This window comes from Pseudorca crassidens, chromosome 8 (genome assembly GCF_039906515.1).
Source record: "Pseudorca crassidens isolate mPseCra1 chromosome 8, mPseCra1.hap1, whole genome shotgun sequence".
Taxonomy (NCBI): domain Eukaryota; kingdom Metazoa; phylum Chordata; class Mammalia; order Artiodactyla; family Delphinidae; genus Pseudorca; species Pseudorca crassidens.
In genome coordinates this window covers 52,147,083-52,172,288 of record NC_090303.1, presented here as the reverse complement: position 1 = coordinate 52,172,288, position 25,206 = coordinate 52,147,083, and the positions used below count along the sequence as shown (strand labels likewise).

The window sequence follows — 25,206 nt, the reverse complement described above, 5'->3', positions numbered from 1 at the left end:
TTCTAAAGCAGGAGTCAGCAAACTATAGCCCTTGGGCCAAATTTGGCTCATTGCCTGTTTTTATACAACCCAGAGCTAAAAATGTTTTTTACATTTTTTAAATTGTTGGAAAAAAATCAACAGAAGAACATGTTAAAATCATATGAAATATAATACTTAATACCTAAAGTTTTATTGGAACACAGGAACTTACTGTGTTCATTTACTTACTGTCTATGGCTGCTTTCACACTACAAACGCACAAAGCCTAAAATATTTATTATCTGGCTCTTTACAGAAAAAGTTTGCCAACCCCTTTCTAAAGTGATAAATGATAAATATATTGCCCTGACAAATTTCTCATGATCTAATTATCACAACTGTCGTTTTTAATCGTTAGAAAACAGTGAAGCATTCTGTGACCTATCCCAGTAATTAATTTCTAAAACCCTATTCTAAATAGACATTGCAGTCTATTATTCGCCCTCATGATAAGTTTCGATCCCTTAATTGTTTCAAGGGGTGTGTTTTCTCTTACACTGAAACAATGTCTGACTGATACAAACCAGGGCCTGAGTGAAGCAAAGCAGAAAACATCCCATGAACACACATACATTCACTTGGCAGAAACATTTTGCGCTAAGCTTGAAACCAAAACAAAGCCAGTAAAGACAGAGCACGTGGGCTTCTGTTCCTACTGCTTGCTTATTCCAAAATCCTCAAATCCACAGAAATTTTTTGTGCAGCTTTTCATTAAGCATTTCAAAAGGAAAACAGGGTACCAGGCTTCTTTTGAAACTGTACGGTTTGTTGGTGGTACTGTTTATGACTACTCTTTGACGGTGGCTAAGTATTGCATTGATATTTCTCTTTAAAAGGAATGATCTGTCATAGGATTTGACTGTCTTGTCATCCTTTTACATACATATTGGTAATGTCTTACCGTCTGCAGATCCAATATGATTCTCATCCTCGCTGGTCCCCAAACACATGCCTCTAGAATTCTTCCAAATCTGGCATCATCATTGACTTCAAAAGTCGCTCCCTAAGCAAAGGCTTTGGAGAAAGACACAAAACAGACTCACCAATTATTATAATTCAGGCATCTCCTAGGACTTTATAAATGTGCTATAATAAATTAAGTATGTTATGTCCTGAGTTACATAAAACTTTTATTTGTATTCAAACGCTAAACTAAGCAGCAACTTCTCCTTGGGAGGTACTGGCAAGAAAGAATTCCCCCCTCCCCCGACTAAGGACCTGGGAGTCTGTGATCCAGTCCCAGGTCCTCTCTGTACCCATGCCATAAACTGGGCATTGGAGCAAATGTTCTACTCTTATGTCAATTTCACATTGTTCAAATATGTTTTAAAGTTTTGCAGAATTCTCTGGAGACAGCTGTCTTCTGATCTTAATCAGAAAATTATTCATGACTCATAGATCCCAAAGACTCCTTTAAACAAGCTGGGGAAACTGCGGAAGCTCAATCAACATCTCTAAAAGCTGTTCTAAAACATCTTTCCAATCAAATGCAGTATCTTTCCCAAACAAAGTGAAAAATTTTATCTCTGACTCACATTCAACCACTTCAAGAGATATTGTTTATTTTAGCCCACAAATATAATAGTTAATTTTTACAAGCAGTTTTCAAAAGAAATAGGCCAGCAAGAAAATCTACTTAGCCAACAAAGATTTTCACGGTTCTACTGAATAACTCATGCCTCTGTTTGTCTTTGCTAGTCGTTACTAACTCAATCTGAGTCAAGGAAGAGAAATATCTCTCTACCACAAAACCAGATTTTTTGTTAAAAATTGAGCCAAAGGGAATAAAGAAAAAGTGGGGGGAGGGAGCACATATTTAATTAGGCCTAGGCTTGTTGCCTGATTTTCATTAGGCCCCTGCCTGATTCTTATTTGGCCCACTCTAAGTACTTTTAGGCCACTGGGCACAAAGGCCAGTGCTTATTTTCATGGTTGTTTCAATTCATCAAGAAAATCCTTTGAAAGATGAAAGAAACTCCACATTTTTTCACCTGTTGTTCTTTCTTGTGTGCCTGTCACTTCACTAGCCAAACTTGCTTCAAGCCAAACCAAATGCTTTCCAAACCTCTACAGCAGGCCTTTGAAGATCTGAAGTTAAGTATTTTCTTATGCTCACCAGTATAGCTTCCAAATAAGGAATAAAAAAATAATAACGTAGTTCTTAAGCTATTTTTTTTAATACCAGAAATGCAAAAGCACATTCCAGTATGTGCAAAAAAGCAAAATTCCTCTTCCCCAAGTTTAGAAGTCATGTGCCAAATACACCTGATGTTCATTACCACACCCACAGCACATTGCTTATGTATGACAAAGTTCCTGCAAAGACCATATGCTGTTTTTATTATTACCACTTCACAAGTTTTCCCAGGCTCACTAGAAAACGTATTTTATAAGACCCGCCCACCGAGTAGGCTCATCTTGCTACACTGATGAAATTTGGTTTGCTATTTACTTGATTAGCAATAAACATCTCTCCTTATTTCCAACAGCACAGCAATTAGGACACTGATCTGTCACCACTAACTTCAAGTTTTGGCTTTCATCAAAAGAAAAGGAATTTGCCAAGAAGAAAAAACACACCTCTACCTTCAAACTAAAACAGTTCTGCCTTCTAAACAATATGCACTTTCACACAGCTCCAGCAAACCTTCTTCAGGCAGCTTACAAAGGAGATACTAAGAGAAGTACAAAACAGACCCTAGTTTTAGGTACTGGTTTAGCTGACAGAGATGCAAACAAGCGAAAGCTGATATTGGAAAGCAGAAAATACAACCTAGTTGATATAAGAGGAAATGAGGTTTTACTAATCTGTTGATTCGCTTTAAGGGAGTGATAAATAGACAAGACAAAACTACTGCACATAGAGGATATATCTACACTTCCAGAAACTTTTATAAGAGTCTACACCAAAGGCTTTATTTTAAAGTTATGAAGTTTACATTAAATATGTATTCTTAGAAAACCAACTAAAAACCAAAGAAAAAAGTAGAGGCAATTCCCTAGATGGAGCTTATTTAGCATAGTCAGAGATTATCTAAGATATGATAATAATGATAATAATCATCATTATCATCATCATCACCAAATACTTGCCATGTCCCAGGCACTGTACTAGGCACTTCACATACATTAACTTCAATACTCTCAATATCATTAGGTAATGATACCTAATCACTAGGTAGGTAACATTATCTCAATTTTACAGAATAACCAAGGCTCAGAGATGTTACATAACTTGGCCAAAGGCACAATGCTAGCGAATAATGGTAAACTAAGAGCAATTAGTTAAAGCACTATTCAGCAATAACTTGATTTCTCTGAAGTTTATACAGTGACAAAATCATTTCATTATCTATAAGTGTTTTCTTATCACAAGTACTTATTTCTGTAAGACATAGCAAATAAGAAAGAATCCACTGCTTCCTCACCCCAGGAATTTGTCATGGATCTGTTCTCCAATCCTGCTCACTCTTGATGTTTACCAAATGTGAGTAACGGTAATTCATTCAATGAAATTTTTTGAGCATCCACTACAGACCAGGCAGTATAGGACTATCCTAAACTTGATTGTGGAAAGGAATGAAAGAATTTATCCCTATCAACCAGAATGTTTCATCTGCAGCTAGGTTTTGCTCAGTCCTCATAAGCCTATGGGAATAAATGAGATTGCATTAATCAGCCAAACCAGATTTCATGGCTTTCCCCTCAACTTATCAGGACACAACCATCAATCAAGCTCTGTCCAAGTAACACTGGTAAATCCCTGGGGGCATCCCACCTGTGCTAAGGAACAAAACTTGTCACATTCCACGTGGCTTCTGGTTCCTCCTGCTCTTTTCCAGCACTCTCCATGGACATGGTTGGAACTGGAAGAGAAGTCCTCTCTCTCTTCATTGCATTACATTATTTTAGAGGGGTCCCTAAGTTATCTTGCTTGTACCTCCATGTCCAACAGTTTTAGCACAAAACTCTTTTCATTCTCATTTATAGCTTTCACCTCAACTCTCTGAAGGACTGAGACATGATCTAAAGGGAGGTCAGAGACAAATTTGAGTCATAGACACCACACCATTCTCAGAATGGCATCTCTCCTCTGATGACTAAGGCTTGTTACTTGAGCAAGCTGTCACCCCTAGCTTCCTCATCCCTTATAATAATTACCTCCCAGATGATCTTCAGTCTTCTGACAGGCCCTGCCCACTGGTAATTTAACAAGCCCAGAACATGGCTGAACCTATACAGAAGGCACTGTGTAGGCTTATGGCCACGTTCTAACATCCACCCCTCTCCCCACACAAACACATGACTTACTAGGAAATAAGGAACTTGGGGTGGGGGTGGGGGTGGAGGGTACTGAAGCCCCTGCTTTCTTATATGGCTTGTTGGGAGATTTGGGGGGCAGGAAGGACAGAGTGCACTTTCAGGTATACTCCAGTAGACCACCAAGAGACAACGATCAAGGTCAATCCAAGAACAGCTGCTGCAGAACTATAAGAATAAATTAAGTTCTGGCAGATGGCTCTAAAATGGGGATTTGGGGGATAAGCAGGAATTAGCCACAAAAAGCCCAAAGCACTAAAGATCTGTTTTTATGGTACCTAACAGAGTGAGCTATAACTTTAGAGAACATAAGTCCAGCTTCCTCACATCTGAAAACTAGTCTTCGGCAACAGACAGTTGGTGCCTTGCCAATATCCCCTTAACACATTCCTGTAGATATGATTGCCTATATTATTGGTGGACAGTTCCTTTCACGAGGCAATGGGTTCCTACTTCAAGTGTCTGTGTCTCTTTGACCTTGGACTTCCTCTGCCTGTAGGAGCATGATCTGCCCACTCCCAGGGTAAGCCAGATTAGTGGCTAGTTCATTCCTCTAGAACCAGCCCTTCACACATGAGCAGCAGAAGAATGGTGGATGAATGCCTTAGCTTCCTTGTCCCTTGCTGTGATTACACAGTCTCTTATAGTATCCCTGGCAGGATTGAGTCCCAGGTTCCCACAGGTATCCATACCTGAAAGCACTCTGTACTGACTTTCCACCTGTCTCCGTCTTATATACCTACTCCCTCTTGGTGCATCCTGAGACCACTTCAAAAATAAACTACCTGCCCCCAGATCCTTGTCTCAGGACCTGATTTAGAGAAAACTCAAACTAAGACAACTTCTTTCAGATAAGAATTCCCTCAGATACAAATTAACCCATTACATTTATTCACAAGAAAACAGAGTTGTGAAGGGAAAAAAAAAAAAAAAAAAAAAAAAACTAACATCAGAGGCTTGAGGACCCTACCTTTACCCAGCTTCATCAGTGGGGAAGTGACTTGTGTCTAAGACTAAAGGAGATAGAAAAGCATCTGTGCAGGAGTGCCCTTCACAGAACCAAGCTTAAGTTTGTCAGGAAGTGTAAAGGGAGAATCTCTTTGCTTCTCCATTTCATCTTCTGTTTCAGGGAGGTATAATCTAGACTCTTCCAACTGAGGCAGGAAGAAGAGGGAAATGGAAAATCCATCCCAGAGAGGTTCCTTGTCACTCTAGACAGGTAGCATATAGGACCCGTGTTAGTCAGCTCAGGCTGCCATAACAAAATACCACAGGTTGAGTGGCTTAAGCAACAGAAATTTATTTTTTCACAGTTCTGAAGGTTAGAAGTTCAAGATCAAGGACCATTGGGTTTGGCTTCTGCAGCCTCTCTCCTTGGCTTGCAGATGGCCATCTTCTTGTTGTATTCTCACATCTTTCTTCTACGTGTGTGGTATCCCTTTGTGTGTCCAAATTTCTTCTTCTTATAAGAACACCAGTCAGACTGGATTAGGGCCCACACTAATGGCCTCATTTTAACTTAATCACTTTTTAAAGGTCCTATCTCCAAATACACCAAATACAGTCACAGCCTGAGGTACTGAGGGATTAGGACTTCAACATATGAACTTGGGGGGACACAATTCAGCCCATAACAGGGCCCCAGAGCTGGGGTTACACTTTTCCTGGATTATGTCCTATAGACAATCATTGCACAGAAAACCTTTCTAAATTTTCTACATTGTGTGTTAAACACTCCTGTTTTACCAGACGGCAGATATGATTCAATTCAATCTCTAAAGAATGAAACATGTATTAAGTACCTAGAGAATAGCCTTTATTGTGTTAGGTGCCACAAAGCCTATGAAAACTATACATGAGACAGGTCAAGTGAGGAGACAGGTCATCTGTGAGGAATGATATTAGATAATAAAAAATGGATAAGACTGTATAAAGACATGCTAAATTGCATGGTATGGATCTTATGAAAAAGCTGAAGAAGTCAAGTTAAAACTCATGGAGGGAGGGAGCCTTTGGAGAACCAGAACCATTCAGAATAATAGTAGGCAAGAAGGATAAAAATCCCTACACTTGGGAAACATTGAGGAGACCAGTCTGACTAGCCCAGAAGATTTATGTGGGCAGGTGAAGGTTAGATAGTCAGAGTGGGCCCTGAGCCTAGGGGGCCCTAAGTGTCAGGTAATGAGTGAAATAAAAAGAGGCAGGTGAACTTGAGAATCGGCGAGTGTAAAAAAAACAAACAAAAAAAGAAGTTCAAGATACCAAGTATTGTCTGGGAAATGAATCTTGGAGCAATCACATATCATTCCATGAAAGCATCATTCAATGCTACTGTAAATAAAAGACTCACAAAATTATGGGCATCTCTAAGAAGAGCATTACAAAGAAATCTGGGCATTACTAAAATAAAACTTTTAATTTTAAGTCAAACTATAGCAACTTGGAATCCACTGAGTATAGTAACCACATCTTCAAAAAATCATTATTATGCAATATTGAGTGTCTGTGGGACAGTCATCACCCAGCTGGGAATCTGGGGAAATGGAAATAAAGGAAAATGTGTTACAAAAGTCAAAGATGAATAATTTGCAATCCCTGGCTTCAAAGAACTCAAAGTCTGTGGATGAAAATAAAAATTTAAAATAATCCAAATGTATTAAGTGTTGTCACTGAGTGCCATCGCCATGGAGGAAGTAGCATTTCAGTAAATATTTGTTGAATAAATGAGTGAACTCTGTCAGTGGAAGCTATGTGTGTGGTAAATTTTTAAAGATGAGCAGGCCTTCACCAGAAGAAGGAATGAGGGTCATTCCAGGCAGACGGGATAAGAATAACATATAACTAGAAAAGATAGAATATACGAACGATCTAGAAATCACTAGTTCTTAAATTGGGCTGCACATTGGAATTACCTAGGAAATTTTTTTTTAAGTGTTGCCTGGGTCACACCCTCAGAAACTTTGACTGAACTGGTATGGGACAAGAATTTTTTTAACTTGCCCATATTCTAATACGCAGCAAAGTTTAAGAACCACTACTGGACCAGCCTGCAACCTTTCTTAACTCTGCCTTGTTGCTTTTTTCCCCCCAATACTCACTAAATCTTTCAGTAAGTCACAAAAACAGAGCATGATAAGTTTCAACAAATTCACTGGGGTTCTTTTTGTCCTGTGTGTTGTCTATCCTCTTCTCAATGGAAATTAGATGACCCTAAGTAAGTCCAATGATGATGAGAGGTAGCCATAGAAATTGAACAAAAGAGATGATTGGGTATTTTCAGTCCAGTCCCATACCCTACCATGTGCCCAAGTTCTGCCAGAGAACCTTACAGGGGAATAAAGACACAGATTCCACCTTCCTTCTCTCACTTCTAGCCCATGCCCTCTGCTCCTGTAGTTCTGAGACTTGTATTGTAACAAGGTCTTATAAATTGTATGGAGGGAGAACCTCCCTATTTGCCATGGAGTTTACAAAATGATTCCCCTGGGGACCATAGTAGAAAAGTTAACATGACATACAATTTTAGAAAAGGAAGAACTAGGTTGCTTGTGGGTAGTACAGAAATTATTAGTGGCACTGTCCACATGGAGATAGGAATTCTGCTTCCAACACCACTTTTCCTTTGTGCCTTTATGGACAGCTTAAAGAGGGAGGATGGTTTGTGCCTGGAGGGACCTATTTTGGCAGAACACACAAAAAAAGATTTCTTCTTAAGGGAGACTTAAATGAGCATCTTTCTGTTTATAACATTTAGCATTCATTCCTTTTTCAGGACATAGTATTTTCATGTGTGTCACTATGACATTCCAACAAAGGACAAAGGGGAAGGAGTATTAGTCCATGTGAAATTCAAAAAGCTAACCTTTATCAACTGCTTCTGAAGGTCATTCCTCCGATGATTTGGGAGTTAGCTGTGCAAGGCCAAGAGCCCTGGCACACTGAATGAGGATGCAGCAACATCAGGGGCTAGGACTGCCTTTTGGCATGCTCATTGCAGTTTCTTTCTTTCATTCATTCATTCCATTACTGAGTACCTACTCTGTAATGTGCATTTTGCTAGGCACTGTAGAGCAATGTTTCCAGATCCATCTGATGACAAAATCTCTTTGGACTCTTGCTAAAAAGACAGATTTCCAGGTCCCACTACAGTCTCCCTGAATCAGAATGTTCAGGAGGAAGGTCATGGGAATCTGTATTTTTAAAAAGCACCTCAGTGACTCTTATATGAATAGTTTGGAATGGTTGGTCTCTGCACTTGGTGAACTCTAAGGCCTCATTGTTCTATGAATCTAGCTGATGCAGGTCCTTTCTAGTTGGATTTCTAGACGAAATGATGTTTTCTCTATCAGCAATTTCTAGATCTCCATGTTCCATGAAATGCCAAGCCCACCCACAATTCCTTAAAAAGTCAGTAACAGTGCATATTTAGCCATGTAAGTCACCATCTTTCTTTCTTACATTATTTCCTTTTTTCCATAACCAAATTTTTCAATACCAACAGTCTAACCAACTCATTAAATGTGAGTATCATTACAGGTTTTTCCAATGTAACCTCGTTTTTTAACAATATACAACTTTCAACAGCAATTACATGGGTGGGTGAGGTCAGCTGGAGCCCTGTGGAATGAGATGGAATTCGGAAAGGGTTCTGAAGTTCTTTAAAGACTGAAAACCTCTGTTCTATACCTGAACTGCCCATAGCTTCAGGGAGCCCTAGTGGAACTCCTGTTTTGCAGACCCACAGCCCATGACCCACAGTCATGCTTGATGCATCTACTCCCGGCCACTCAAATTTAGAAGGCAAAAAATTTGTGTCAATTGTCTTGGGTGGCAACAAATTATGACTTTACTCAGCAAGTTGCTGTCTCTTGAAGGCTGCCTGCTGAGAGTAATGATCAAGTGCTGGCATCACACAGGCCACAAGGTGACCAAGGGAATGTGCTGGGAGAGATTAGAATGCGTCTCCTGTGACTGTTTTCCTCTTATAAACTGGGGTCTCAGCAGCTGCAAATGTTGTCATTTGTTGTCTTTTTTTCCCAAAGGCCGTTTTGTCTTATCTGTTGTTGAAACTCTGCCCCACAGCTTTGAACACTGAAGCACAGGAACGAGAAATCAGCTGGAAATTTGTTCGTGTCTCTTGCTATGCTTGACATTTCTACACTGATAAGGTACAGCTAAATATTGACTTTTTGGTTAAGTTCGGATTAGGTGTCTGGTCCATAAGCATTGATTGTGAACCATTATCTTTCTTCTCCTTTTGGCACTGAGTTCTCTTACAAAAACAGAAAGGACAAAAGGGAAAAACTGTTGCCTGAAGTGTTGTCATTAATTACCTGAAGGTCTTTTCTGAGCTGTGATAAAAATTGTCATTAACTTTTGAGATATGAGGACAATTTTGTTGAAGATGGTGTCGGTGAACATATAAAAAAATCATACTTTTATACCTGTAGGTTATTCACATATATCTTCAAATTTATCCATTGAAGAAAGTGCCACCCTATTACCAATATAAGTGCACAAACCAGATAACTGGCTGACTTGCTAAATGTATATCACTGCCATACTAAAATCAATAAGTGAAGATCTCTGTGCTCAATTTAGCCAACACAGACTCAATCCGGTGGATTAAGCTTCCTTTTACCATTCTGCTTGGAATAGAACAGTTAAGAGAATTTCAAACAGTTCAAAGAATCTCAAATCTGCATTGTCTCCCAAAGGAGACTGTAAATTCCTTGAAAGCAGGATGATCCTTGATTGATTTCTTAAAATGCAACATTCCTAGTCCTCTGAAAAGTATTTTCTTGTTACTCTACCAACTTAAATAATTAAATCCTATCAGAATGCTCTCCGAGTCAAATGCTTAGCCAAATCAACAGTTACTGGAAGCCATAAAGAATCAAGGCCATAAAGAGTCAACTCCCTGGGAACAGGGAGTTTACAATTTATTTAGAAAGAAGATAATACAGGGACTTCCCTAGCAGTCCAGTGGTTAAGACTTCACCTTCCAATGCAGGGAGTGCGGGTTCAATCCCTGATCAGGGAGCTAAGATCCCACACACCACAGGGCCAAAAAAACAAAACATAAAACAGAAGCAATATTTTAACAAATTCAGTAGACTTTTAAAATGGTCCACATCAAAAAAAAAAAAGAAGGTAATATAGAATTATTTACTAAAATAGTGGTAGCAAAGGAAAAATCACTGAGTTCACAGGAAAGAACCCTCACTGTAGGCTAGAATGGTAATTGAAGCCTTTATGGACAGATTAGCCCAGGGTCCTGGAAGATTTCGCTAGATGAAGAACAAAGGCATTGTAGGTTTTCTGTAAGACAGGACATTCTTATTGCACCCCACCACCAATATTAAAATATTTTATGTAAAGAAAATGTTGTTTTAAGACCCAGGTTACTGGCTTGATTGTTGGTTTTTAAGGAAAAAAATTAGGCATTATTATCTTTGTTATTGCTTTGGTAAAGCATACATGAACCATATTATATTGCTTATATTTGTTTTTGACCTACGGAAGCTGCAATTTCACATGATTCAACCACACACATATACATGTGCACAAGTATACACAAACGGACACACAAATATATATATGTTCGAGGTAAAACTTCTCACCTTTGAGCAAAATTCCCTAACTGTGCTAATTTTTAGTTGTATTAACATTTAACAGGCAAGTAATAAATTCTCAATAAAGCCAATTCTATCAACACTGTTAATATGTATGACTATAAAGTCTGTTCTCAGTATCTATATAATGACCCCAACTTGCCAAAAAGAATATTTGATGATTCAAGTTGTGAATAATGAAACAAAGATTTTGATTCGGATTCAGATGGGCAGTTGTATTAGCCCCTCATCCCTAGGTATCCATACCAGCAATCCACCAACAATCAGGAATGAAAGAAATTGGAGGTCCTGAGTTATCTCTCCACTGAATTTGTCATCCACATGACAAAGGCACAAGCAGATATGAGAGTTTCAGCTAATGAACATAAGATAAAATAAAATAAAATAAAATAATAAAATAGTCCATTGTTGCATTTCTGGACCTCTGAGGGAAGGGAAGCACAAGGAAGTCTGGTAATGAGGTGAGCATTACAGAAGGAAGGACAGCGCAGCAAATTTTTCCTGGTCTTCTCTATAACAAAGGGGAGCCCATTTTGAGCTTTACACAGGGTACAATTCCAAGCTAGGCAAACCAAGGAAAAAGACTTCAAAGATTTCTACATGTAACTCAGCCATCTGGGTAACTACATGCCCTAAAAAATCAGCCTATTCCAGAAACCATGTTAGTACTAATTCATGATCCACCTTGGGCTCTAAATCTATGTTAGATCAGAGTTTCTCAAACTGGGGTTGGCTGACCCATTTGGGGAGATTTGCATATTCTCACTGGAATATATTCTTAAGAATTTATTAATTTGGGGTATTCATTTCACTGATAATCTAAACTAAGCACATTCTAAATCATCTGGGTGACCACCTAATAACCAAATGCCTCCTCATAGACCCAGTTTGTCTTTGTATTTGCAATCAGATTGGTGCTAAGTAGTCCCAGTTTAATTGTCTTCAGCTAATTAACAATGTACAGAGGTAGACTTCAGAGGTAAATGAGGCTTTTGCACCAACAGTGGGCCATATGACTTCACAGTGTGCTGGAGGAACAAAGGAGTTTCAGTGACTCAGAAAGAAGAGTGGTGAGAGAGTTGCATCATTTTGTGACACCTGGTGGGAAAGGCAGACCAAGCCCAAGAGTAAAGAGCCATAATCGCTAATACTGTGTATCACGTTAAACTGTTTAGGTTAACTTAAAGTTTTTTGGTTTTGCAGAGGAGAGAGTTGTATGTAATTTTTACATTTGCTTCGATAAGAACTACAAGCTATAAGAACTGAAAGTTTAAGAAATTTATTCCTAGTTTTAGTTTGTACATATTTAAGGAGCATTTGAAATTAAAGGATTTAAATCAACAAGGTGTAATACAGGAATTTTTAAGGGGTGCATAAAATATGAACAGTTTTAAATGTATGAAAAGATCCTCCTCATCACTCATAATATGATATGAAAATTAAAACCATAATGAGATACCCTTCGCCACCTTATATAAGATTGCAAACCTTTTCACACACATACTACTCTCACCTGCTCTGCTTATATTTTTCCACAGCTTTTTCACTAACATATTTGTATTTTGTTTATCTATCATGTTTATTGTCTATCTTTTCCCCCACTGCACCTCCAGAATGCTTCATGCAGTCTTATTCACGGTAGTATCCATAGATAGGAAACTAAAGATGCCTAGAATGGTACGTGGCACATAATAGACGCTGGATTATTTGCTGAATGAATGAATGAAGACCTATGATCTAGCAATTTCCTTTCTAGGCATATACCCTAGAGAAACTCTCTCACTTGTGTACACAGAAACATGAGCAAGGCAGTATTGTTTGCCATATTAGGAAACTGGAAAAATCCTAAATGTCCTCAGTAAGGGGATGAAATACACTGTGGTGTGATCATATGAGGGAATTTAGCAATTAACATGAATTAAATTTATTTACATGGATAAAAACCAAAAGCATTGCTGGCAAAAAAAAAATTGCAGACAGATACATGTAGTAATATACAAAAGCCCAGACACAAAATTTCACATCAGAGTAAGGATAACCTCAGGACAGGGAGGAGATGGAAGGAATAGGAAGGCTAAAAGGAAGGCTTTGTTTATATTGTAACCTTTATTACTTTAAAATTCTTCATCTGAAGAAAAAATGGAAAATATTAATATACGTTAAATTTGAGTAGTAAGTACATAGGTGCATATTATATTTTTCTCTGTATTTTTCTAATGCTTAAAATGTTTCCTAATTTTTAAAACGCATTTTAACACAAGTGAAAATTACCATTAGTTTCTTTTCCTGCATTAATAAGTAATTATAACCCCCTCTGTGATAATGGTGATGAAGATGATGGTTCTTTTCCCTCTTCCTCTCCTTCTCTCTTCCTTATATAAGTCCTGTTGTTATTAACAGCTACTATTTTATTTCTCTTTATATAATGCATCTTTTCAAAAATTATTTGATATGCCTTACAACAAAAGATATGAATAACAATCTAGCAAGGTTAGAAAAATGATATGTAAATAGGCTACCTATTAAAATAAACATTTATGCCATAATTGAGCTTCACATTTTGCTCCAAGCTTCTTGGAAGCTGAATGGAAAGCAAGTACACCAAGCAACTACATAGGTCTCATTGTTTAAAAGGGTACCTTGGGGAAGACAAAATTTTTCCTGCTATTAAGTTCTTTAAAAACTCTCATGTATGACTTTACATCAGGGACACTAATATGGATAGTGTCCTCAAGAGCATTTTAACTAAATTCAAAAGTTGATTTCATATGTCTTTCCTTGCAACAACTTTTTTTAAAAAGCTGAGAATATAATGCATTAGTATGAGTCATGGAAGGACATTCATTCTTTAGAAGCTAAAGTTTCATATGCCTGTAGTCATCTAACTAAATCCAAAGATAAAATACCCAAGTGGGTAGGCAGGGAGCATGTCTCTTAGATAATTGTTCCTAAATATAATTTCCCTTAGACAAGTTATTGATAGATGGAAACAAAACAACCATCAATTAAAGATTATAGTCACAGACCTGGACCCGTAACTGTTATTGAGTAAGAGTGCGAAGCTTTATTAAGTATCACTTGCCTCTTTTTATTTTTTTTTACACTTTCAATGGATGCTTTTATTGTATATTAATCATATATACCTCAACAAAACTGATGTAAGAAAAGTTAACCACACCATCCATGAATTAGGAAAAATAACCTCCGTTTATACACTGCAACAATAGATAAATTATGTTTTTTATCACAATTTTTTAATAGATCTTTATTAGAGTACAATTACTTCACAATAGTGTGTTAGTTTCTGTGCATAACTTTCAAAAGAAAATTGTCAAATAAAGCACTGATTCATCATAGGCTCCAACTGACAGGATTCTACTTTTTTCTTTTAGATTTGTCTGTTCTTTAAGCGTAAAAGAAATGCTATTCAGAGTCCTAAGTCCAGATTTGGCAGACCAAGTGTTAGGCAGGCCAGGGGTGCTGTGGTTTACTGGTAGCAACTTTTATATCTTTTCTAATGCCTGTAATGTAGAGATATATTGCAGGGATTTAGGTTTGGGTTAGTCCCAAGAAAAGACTGTAATTGAAGACCCGCTTATCCATTGACTATTCCTGCTACCACCAACAAAATAAGGGAAGACAACTAATATCTAACAACACTGAACTTAAGGTAGAAAATCAACTAGAGCTATGAACAGCTTATAGTAATATTAATAATCACTTCCATTTGCATCACCCTTTTCACCCTTTTATGCATGGTCTCATCTAATCCTCAAAACAACCCTATGAGATGGTTAATAGTGAAAAAAAAAAAATTAACAATGACACTGAAGTTTAGAGCAACTTGGTGGCTTGACCTAAATCACATAGCTGGTCAACGGCACACTCGGGACTTGAACTCATGACTCCTGGCTGCAAACCCAGATTTCTTGCTGTAGCCATGCACTCTTTGGTAAGAGAACCAAGGACTACTACTTCCCCTTCCTTTCCAAGGACAAGGCTTTGTGGTCTTCATTCCATCTGTCACATAACTGGGAGGATCACGCATGGATGTCTCTCTATAGCTCTTCCCTACACCAGCCCTCACTGACAGAATAATAAATTTTCCCCAGAATCACATCATCTCTGAAAGGTGGAAACTAACTACAAAAAGTGAGTTTCCACTGGGAAGATTTTTCAGGGTTAGTTGATGAATTGAAATGGCAATTAATAAAATCAGAAACACGAACAGATGCACATCTAAAAGATGACAGGCAATCACATCCTGATTGATATGTGAAAGAGATCGTTTCCTTTCAGAAATGACATCCATAGTTTTAATGGGTTCATTAGCAGATTCGTAAGGATTGTTTTCATACAGAAGTTATGCTTTCCTTTTGAGTCTGTTTCTCCTACATTTGGAGCTCAGTGTTGTGAGATAAAATTAATTTCTTCAAATATAGAATTTAGCTTCATGCTTACTTAATAATAAAGGGTAATCTAAAAATCATAGGGCTTTCCAGAACTGAACTGATCATATTTTCAACCTCTCTAGTCTAAAGCTACTCTTGATGGGAGGAAGGAGCCAGGCGGATGGCTGCCCTTGCTAAAACAATGTGGGAAGGTCCCAGGGCTCACTGCACAATGTAAGCAAGACATTCTTTTCCACAAGTGTCAGGATCACTTGCCTTCAAATACCAGATCAGTGCAGCTAGAGGACTGGGGAAACCTGAAGCTCAGAAATATATTAAGTAGCTTGCCTAATTTTAAACCAGTGTTAACCTCCATTTATCCAAATGCATATGGCATACTATTTTGTGTCCCCTCAGAAATTCACTTTGTTTTCTTTTGTTCATTCAGACTGACTAGTAGGCATCCTACTTGATACAGACCAAATGTCAATAGTATCTAAACCTCTCCTGGGTAAACAAGTGTCTGTTTTAAGTCAGTCATCATAAATATGACTCCTAAAGGTATCATTGTTCTAAAAAAAGAATGCCCTGCTATTAACAAAATACATGTTCCCATAGAAAGTAAAGCAATTACTCAACTACAATCTGTTATATGGCATCTTCAGTTATAAAAAAGAAAGGAGACTGAATCACTGAAGTAAGAGTCAGGTATTACACTATACACTTAGTGCGGGTTTATCCAGAAGTGTCTGTGCTTGATGAGGATGACATGACTGGTGGAGTGTGGAAAACTCAGACACAACAGGAGGAAGATATCTCTGCTGGAAGAGCACAGTTCTCTGTCCACATCTCATAGCCTGAGGCTGGTATCAGGAAGACTCATAAAAGAAACACCATCTTTCTTAGTGATGATTTATATTTTCCAGAGCAGGCGAAACAGTGCTAAGATCAATGAAACAACTTGCCTGAACAACCGTAACAGACATCTAATTTAGTGCTAACAATGTTGGTTAGTGACAGCCAGAAGCCTGTTATTTGTCAAATTTAAAATTAAGAGCGAAGAATTCCCTGGTGGCACAGTGGTTAAGAATCCGCCTGCCAATGCAGGGGACATGGTTTCGAGCCCTGGTCAGGGAAGATCCCACATGCGGCGGAGCAACTAAGCCTGTGTGCCACAACTACTGAGCCTGTACTCTAGAGCCCGCAAGCCACAACAACTGCCCGTGTGCCCGTGCTCCGCAACAAGAGAAGCAACCGCAATGAGAAGCCTGCCCATGGCAATGAAGAATAGCCCCTGCTCACTGCAACTAGAGAAAGACCGAATGCAGCAACAAAGACCCGAGGCAGCCAAAAAAAATAATTAATTAATTTTAAAAAAATTTAAGTAATAAAATAAAATAAAATTTAAGAGAGAGTGCATCATTTTAATTACATTATTTTTCTCTTGGGCCTGCTGAAAGTCCTTTAGTGCAGCATTAGGTAGAGTAAAATCAGTGAGCTGGGGGAAGAAGTCAATTCCTACATAGCAAAGAATCACAGCAAGTGTTCAAGGAAGATGATCAGATGTTATTGTCTGACAGCTCCACTAAGAAGGGGAACCTGCTGCATCACAGATTCACCCATATAGAGGAACTTGCCTAACTCTTACTGGAGTTTACTACTTTTCTCCCTAGGACAAGCAATAAAATAGTCAGAGCATAGATTCAGGGTCTTAGAGCCAGAAGATGTCACATAGTAAAACCTCCCACTCAAGAGAGCAACCCTATCAGATTCAGTCATTCATTCAACAAATGTTTTGAGTACCCACTGTGCACCAGCCACCGTACCAGACTCTATCAATGCATTCTGAACAAGATAGGCCAGGACCCCACCTCATGAAGGTAACAGTTGAACGGGTGAGACTAAGTACAAGTAAACACAGGAATAATTACAGATTTTGAGACAGTCTATGAAGGCAATCAATAGATGCTGGGATAGAGAAAAACACAAGGCAGAGGAAATCCAACCAATGACAGATAGGATGGTCAGGCTAGTCCTCTCTGGAAAGATGACATTTAAGCTGACTCCTGAAAAAGAAGAAATTTTCTATGCAAGGAGCTGAGAAAACTATCCATTTCAGTTAGAGGAAACAGACAGTGAAAAGACTCTGTGAGGGTAAATATCTGGCCTGAAGTGAGGAGAGGAAAGGAGGTAAGGTTAAAGACATAGGCAGAGGTCAGATAATGCATCCCTGTTGACCATGAAAAGGAGTTTGGATCTTACCTTAAATGCAATCAGAAGGCTTTTTCAGCAGAGGGGTGCTAGAATGTGATTTATAATGAAAAGGGTGCTCTACCACATACCATCTCCTATGGCATAGGAATGTCCCTGTATAAATTGGCAAGTTAAGTACCAGTTGCTTTAGAATCTCTAAACTCCTCATGGCCCATGTGATTACCATATTTTCTAAAGAGTAAGAATATGTGCCTAACAGTTCATCTTGTAATAACAGTAGTCACAGTAGTAGTAGTAGCAGCAGCAGCAGCTAATATTTGTTAAGTGCTTCCTATATGACAAGCACCTTTTAAAGATATTTTACATGTATTAGTTCGTCTAATCCTCACAACAATCCAATGAAGTAGGTTCAATTTTTATCTTTATTTTATGGATAAGGAAACTTAAGCAACTTGTGAAACAAGTAAACACTTTCTATTTCAATGGTTTCTGTTCTTATTTTTATTAACTCCTTCCTCCTACTTTCTTGGGGTTTAATTTGATCTTTTTTTCCCTAGATCCCTGAGATGAATGCTTACAAAATGGATTGTCAACCTTTCTACTTTCCTAATATATGCATTAATTTTCCTCTAAGCATTACTGTAGATACATTCACAAGTCTTGGTAGGTTTTTGTTGCTGTTGTTATAATTCAGCTCAAAATGTTTTCTAGTGTTCATTGTAATTTCTTCTTTGATCTAAGATGTATCAAGAAGTGTACCACTGGGAGATCAAGATGGTGGGGTAGGAGGATACTGGGCTAACCTCCCCTCATGAACACATCAAAACTACAACTACATATAGAGAAACTCTTGCTGAAATTGACCTGGAGATTAGCAGAACAGCTCTTCTACAACCAAGGCTGTAAAGATTCACATGCAGTCTGGTAGGAGGGGAGGAGAAGCAATCTGATTGGGATCCACACCCCTAGCAGGGAACACAGAAGAGGAGGGGAATGTCACAGGCTAGGGGACCCTCCCTGGGAAGCAACAGATTTAAGCCACACATTAGGTAGCCCAGCCACACATGGATGACTCCCCTTAGCTGGTTTGAAAACCTGTGGGGCTTACTGGAGGGCTATAAGTAACCGAGACTCTGCTCTTGAAGAGAGTGCACACAGACTTGCTTACTCCCAGTCACGGCATGGAGGCAGCAGATTGAAAATTGCCTGGGACTCTGGCTTGCTTGCCAGGACCACCCCAGTGCGCTCCCCAGCCTGTGATGAGTTCCTGCTCCAGACCCTCTTGCTCTGATGCTGCTCCCCACTAAGGTAAAGGCTACCATTGCCAATGAGAGTGCACACACATGGAGGAAACAGAGCTAGCTTGGACCCCAGCCCTGCCTCTGACCATGGTGGAGGCTGCCATTTCCAGCTTTGCCTACCCTGCACACACTCCAAAGGGAGTGAAGCTAGCTCCAGGGCAGAGACTATCAACGCAGGAGCACGCATGCCTGTGCAAACTTGGGAGGGGGCAGGGCCAGGTCTGTGGTATAGCATCAACCCCTCCAGCCCTAATCTAGCCTATAACCAAGGTACACACACTGGGGAAAAAGTGAAATAGCACAGAAGTGTAGTCCCAAGTCCTCAGTCCCCAGCCACAACCCAAACCAATGCAGAGACTGCCATCACACCCAGGAGAAACCCAAGTCTCTCAGGGCTCCTACTCCATCCTCTCAGCCCCATCCCCTGCCCCTGATAGGGTACTGATGGCCATTAAATATAAGAGAAGCTCTGGCTTACAACTGACTCTGGTTCTAGCTCCTCCAACTCCAGCCCTAACTCCCACCAAGACGGTGGCTGCCGGCACACTCCAGAGGAAGATGCAACCCATGCTTGCTTCAGATCCAGGTCTCCCAGCAAAGCCACTGGGCACATGCAGACTACATAGGGATGCTCCCAAATAAAGGACATGACCTCAAGGCTGGGGAAGGTAACTGTCTCACTTAATTTTATAGAGACAGAGAAAGTCAAGCAAAATTAGAAGACAGATGAGTATGCTTCAGATGAAAGAACAAGAAAAAATATCTGAGAAAAAAACCTAATGAAACAGAGATAAATAATCTATTTGATAAAAAATTCAAAGCAATAATAATAAAATGTTAACTGAACATGGGGAAAGAATAGTTGAACACGGGGTGGGATAGGGAGGGTGGAAGGGAGGGAGACGCAAGAGGGAAGAGATATGGGGACATATGTATATGTATAACTGATTTACTTTGTTATAAAGCACACCATTGTAAAGCAATTATACTCCAATAAAGATTAAAAAAAAGAATAGTTGAACACTGAGAATTTTAACAAAGAACTATAAAATATAAAGAGTAACCAGTCAGAACTGAAAAATACAATAATTGAGATGAAAAATACACTAGAGGGAATTAACAGCAGATTAGGTGATATAGAAGAACACATAAGCAATCTGGAAAGTAGAATAATGGAAATCACCCAATCAGAACAGCAAAAAGGAAAACAAATTTTTAAAAATGAGAATAGTTTAAGGGACCTCTGAGACAACATCAAGCATAACAACATACACATTATAGGAGTCCCAGAAGTAAAAAAGAGAGAGAAAAGGGTTGAAAATGTATTTGATGAAATTATGGCTGAGAACTTCCCAAACCTAACAAAGGACACAGATATACAGGTACAGGAATTATAGAGAGTCCCAAACAAGATGAACGCAAAGAGACCCCCACCAAGAAATATCATAATTAAAATGACAAAAGTTAAAGGTAAAGAAAGAATTCTAAAGGCAGCAAGAGAAAAACGAAGAGTCACATACAAGGGAACCCCAAAAGGCTATCAGCTGATTTTTCAGCAGAAATTGTGCAGGCAAGATGGGAGTGGCATGATATATTTAAAGGGCTGAAGCTGAAAGGAAAAGCCTATAACCTAGGATACACTACCCAGCAAGGTTTTCATTCAGAATTGAAGGAGAGATAAAGAGCTTCTCAAACAAGCAAAAACTAAGAGTTCATCAATACTAAACTGACCTTACAAGAAGTGTTAAAGGGTCTTCTTTAAGTGAAAAAGAAAAGGTTACCACAAAAAATAAGAAATTATAGGAAGGAAATAATCCCACTGGTAAAGGCAAATATGTAGTAAAGACTGTGGATAAAACACTTAAATAAGCTAGTATGAAAGCTAACAGACAAAAATAATAAAATCAACTATAACTACAACAAAGAGTTAAGGGATAGACATAAAGTTGTAAAATATGACATCAAAAACAAAAAACATGGGGGGAGCAAGAAAAAAAGTAGCTTTTAGAATGCACTTGAACTTAAATGACTTGTTTAAAACAAGTACATATAGTTATAGGTCAACATATATGAACTCCATGGTAACCACAAATTCAAATAAAAAACCTGTATTAGATATACAAAAACTAGAGAGAAAAAAAACACAAACATATCACTAAGTAAAATCATCAAACTACAAGGGGAGAGACTACAAGAACAAGAAAAGAGCAGAGAAGAACTACAAAAACAACCAGCAAACAAATAACAAAATGGCAATAAGTACACACCTATCAATAATCACTTTAAATGTAGTTACATAGGGTGGCTGATTGGGTTAAAAAAACAAAACAAGACCCATCTATATGCTGCCTACAAGAGACTCATTTCAAAGCTACAGACACACACAGACTGAAAGTGATGGAAAAGAAAAAGATACTCAATGTAAACGGAAACAAGAAGAAAGCTGGGGTAGCAATACTCATATTAGACAAAGTAGACTTTTAAAACAAAATCTATAATAAAAGGGACTTCCCTCATGGTGCAGTAGTTAAGAATCCGCCTGCCAATGCACGGGACACGGGTTCAAGCCCTGGTCCATGAAGATCCCACATGCCGCGGAGCAACTAAACCGGTGCGCCGCAACTACTGAGCCTGCGCTCTAGAGCCCACAAGCCACAACTACTGAGCCTGTGCACCACAACTACTGAAGCCCGTGCACCTAGAGCCTGTGCTCCGCAACAAGAGAAGCCACCACAATGAGAATCCTGTGCACTGCAACGAAGAGTAGCCCCCACTCACCGCAACTAGAGAAAGCCCGTGCACAGCAATGAAGACCCAACTCAGCCAAAAATAAATAATAAATTTCTAAAAAAATCTATAATAAAAGACAAGGAAGGGCATTATATAATGATAAAGGGATCAATATGAGAACAGGATATGACATTTGTAAAAATATATGCACCTAATACAGGAGCACCAAAATGTATAAACAAATATTAACAGACATAAAGGGAGACATTGACAATAACACGATAATAGTAGGGGACTTTAATACCCCATTTACATCAATGGACAGATCATCCAAAGAGAAAAACACTAAGGAAACAGTAATCGTAAATGACACAGGGCCCAGTGAATTGGTCCTTTCAGCATTTAGAAATACCTAGTTTTATTTCCAGTAATATTTTTTGCCTAAAGTCTACTTTGATACTGTAGCCACAGCAGCTAGCTTTTGGTTAGTGTTTACATGGTGTACCTTTTCCGTCATTTTACTTTCAACCTATCTGTTACCTTTTATTTAGTGAATGACTCCTATAACTAAGACACAGTTGGGTCTAGTTTGACATTTTCCTTTTCATTGGAGTGTTTTCTCCAGTTACATTAATATAATTACTGATCTATTAGGTTTAGGCTATCTTTTGATATTTTTCCCATCTGTTTTTTAGCCCTTCGTTCTGCCATTTCTTGGATTAAAGAAGTATGTTTTATTAATCCATATTTAGCTCCTCTATTGGTTTTATATATTATTCATTTGGTGGCTGCCCTAGAAATTGCAGTATCTCTTTTCCTTCCTCCATCATAGCTCATGACTGAGGCATGCCAAACCATTGCATAGTTCCATATCTCTGGTACACTTCAGCAGTAGTACTTATGTCTTCCAGAATATCATGTGGTGTTTTCAACAACATACAGCAATTAAATGTATGGCTTTTGAGACTGGTTCAAGATGGCGGAGTAGAAGGATATGCGCTCACTCCCTCTTGCAAGAGTACCAGAATCACAACTAACTGCTGAACAACCATTGACAGGAAGACACTGGAACTCACCAAAAAAGATACCCCACATCCAAAGACAAAGGAAAAGCCGCAATGCGATGGCAGAAGGGGCACAATCCCAATTAAATTTAATCCCATAACTGCCAGGTGGGTGACTCACAAACTAGAGAACACTTATACCACAGAAGTCCACCCACTGGAGTGAAGGTTCTGAGCCCCACGTCAGGCAACCTGGGGGTCTGGCAATGGGAGGAAGAATTCCTACAGAATCAGACTTTGAAGGCTAGTGGGATTTGATTGCAGGACTTCAACAGGACTTTGGGAAACAGAGACTCCACTCTTGGAGGGCACACACAAAGCAGTGTGCGCATCAGGACCCAGGGGAAGGAGCAGTGACCCCATACGAGACTGAACCAGGCCTACCAGCTAGTGTTAGAGGGTCTCCTGCAGAGGCAGGGTGTGGCTGTGGCGCACCGTGGGGAAAAGGACATGGGCAGCAGCAGTGCTGGGAAGTACTCCTTGGCGTGAGCCCTCCCAGAGTCCACCATTAGCCCCACCAAAGAGCCAGGTAGTCTCCAGTGCTGGGTCACCTCAGGCCTAACAACCAACAGGGAGGGAACCCAGCCTCACCCATCAGCAGACAAGCGGATTAAGGTTTTACTAAGCTCTGCCCACCAGAGCACTACCCAGCTCTACCCACCACCAGTCCCTCCCATCAGGAAACTTGCACAAGCCTCTTAGATAGCCTCATCCACCAGAGGGCAGAGAGCAGAAGCAAGAAAAATGACAATCCTGCAGCCTGTGGAACAGAAACCACATTTACAGATAGACAAGATGAAAAGGCACAGGGTTATGTACCAGATGAAGGAACAAGATAAAACCCCATAAAAACAACTAAATGAAGTGGAGATAGGAAACCTACCAGAAAAAGAATTCAGAATAATGATAGTAAAGATGATCCAGGACCTCGGAAAAAGAATGGAGGCAAAGATTGAGAAGATGCAATAAATGTTTAACAAAGAACTAGAAGAATTAAAGAACAAACAAACAGAGATGAACAATACAATAACTGAAATTGAAAAATACACTAGAAGGAATCAATAGCAGAATAACTGACGCAGAAAAACGGATAAGTGACCTGGAAGACAGAATGGTGGAATTCACAGCTGTGGAAAAGAATAAAGAAAAAAGAAAGAAAAGAAATGAAGACAGCCTAAGAGAACTCTGGAACAACATTAAATGTAACAAAATTTGCATTATAGGGGTCCCAGAAGAAGAGAGAGAGAAACGACCTGAGAAAATATTTGAAGAGATTATACTCGAAAATTTCCCTAACATAGGAAAGGAAATAGCCACCCAAGTCCAGGACACGCAGAGTTGCAGGCAGGATAAACCCAAGGAGAAACACGCCAAGACACATAGTAATCAAACTGGCAAAAATTAAAGACAAAGAAAAATTATTGAAAGCAGCAAGGGAAAAATGACAAATAACATACAAGGGAACTCCCACAAGATTAACAGCTGATTTCTCAGTGTAAACTCTACAAGCCAGAAGGGAATGGAATGATATACTTAAAGTGATGAAAGGGAAGAACCTACAACCAAGATTACTCTACCCAGCAAGGATCTCATTCACATTCGATGCAGAATGCAAAAGCTTTACAGACAAGTAAAAGCTAAGAGAATTCAGCACCACCAAACCAGCTCTACAACAAATGCTAAAGGAACTTCTCTACGCAGGAAACACAAGAGAAGGAAAAGACCTACAATAACAAAACCAAAACAATTAAGAAAATGGTCATAGGAACATACATATCGATAATTACCTTAAACGTGAATGAATTAAATGCTCCAACCAAAAGGCACAAGCTTGCTGTATGGATACAAAAACAAGACCCATATATAAGCTATCTACAAGAGACCCACTTCAGACCTAGGGACACATACAGACTGAAAGTGAGGGGATGGAAAAAGATATTCCATGCAAATGGAAATCTAAAGAAAGATGGAGTAGCAATACTCATATCAGATAAAATAGACTTTGAAATAAAGAATGTTACAAGAGACAAGGAAGGACACTACACAATGATCAAGGGATCAATCCAAGAAGAAGATATAAGAATTATAAAGATATATGCACCCAACATAGGAGCACCTCAATACATAAGGCAACTGCTAACAGCTATAAAATAGGAAATCGACAGTAACACAATAATAGTGGGGGACTTTAACACCTTTAACACTTACACCAATGGACAGATCATCCAAACAGAAAATTAAAAGGAAACACAAGCTTTAAATGACACAATAGACCAGATAGATTTAATTGATATTTATAGGATATTCCATCCAAAAACAGCAGATTACACTTTCTTCTGAAGTGCGCACAGAACACTCTCCAGGATAGATCACACCTTGGGTTACAAATCAAGCCTCAGTAAATTTAGGAAAATTGAAATCATATCAAGCATCTTTTTGGACCACAACACTATGAGATTAGAAAGCAATTACAGGGGAAAAAAACGTAAAAAGCACAAACACATGGAAGCTAAACAATACGTTACTAAAT

General features: G+C 38.9%; 1 long non-coding RNA gene across 1 annotated transcript in view; it reads right to left on the bottom strand.

Annotated features, from left to right (window-relative positions):
* LOC137229082 (uncharacterized) overlaps nucleotides 1–25,206 on the bottom strand; it is a 566,856-nt gene that overhangs the window by 477,369 nt on the left and 64,281 nt on the right. The window contains exon 3 of the long non-coding RNA XR_010945524.1: nucleotides 923–1,035. This is a non-coding gene — a long non-coding RNA (uncharacterized lncRNA). The remainder of the gene's footprint in view (nucleotides 1–922; nucleotides 1,036–25,206) is intronic.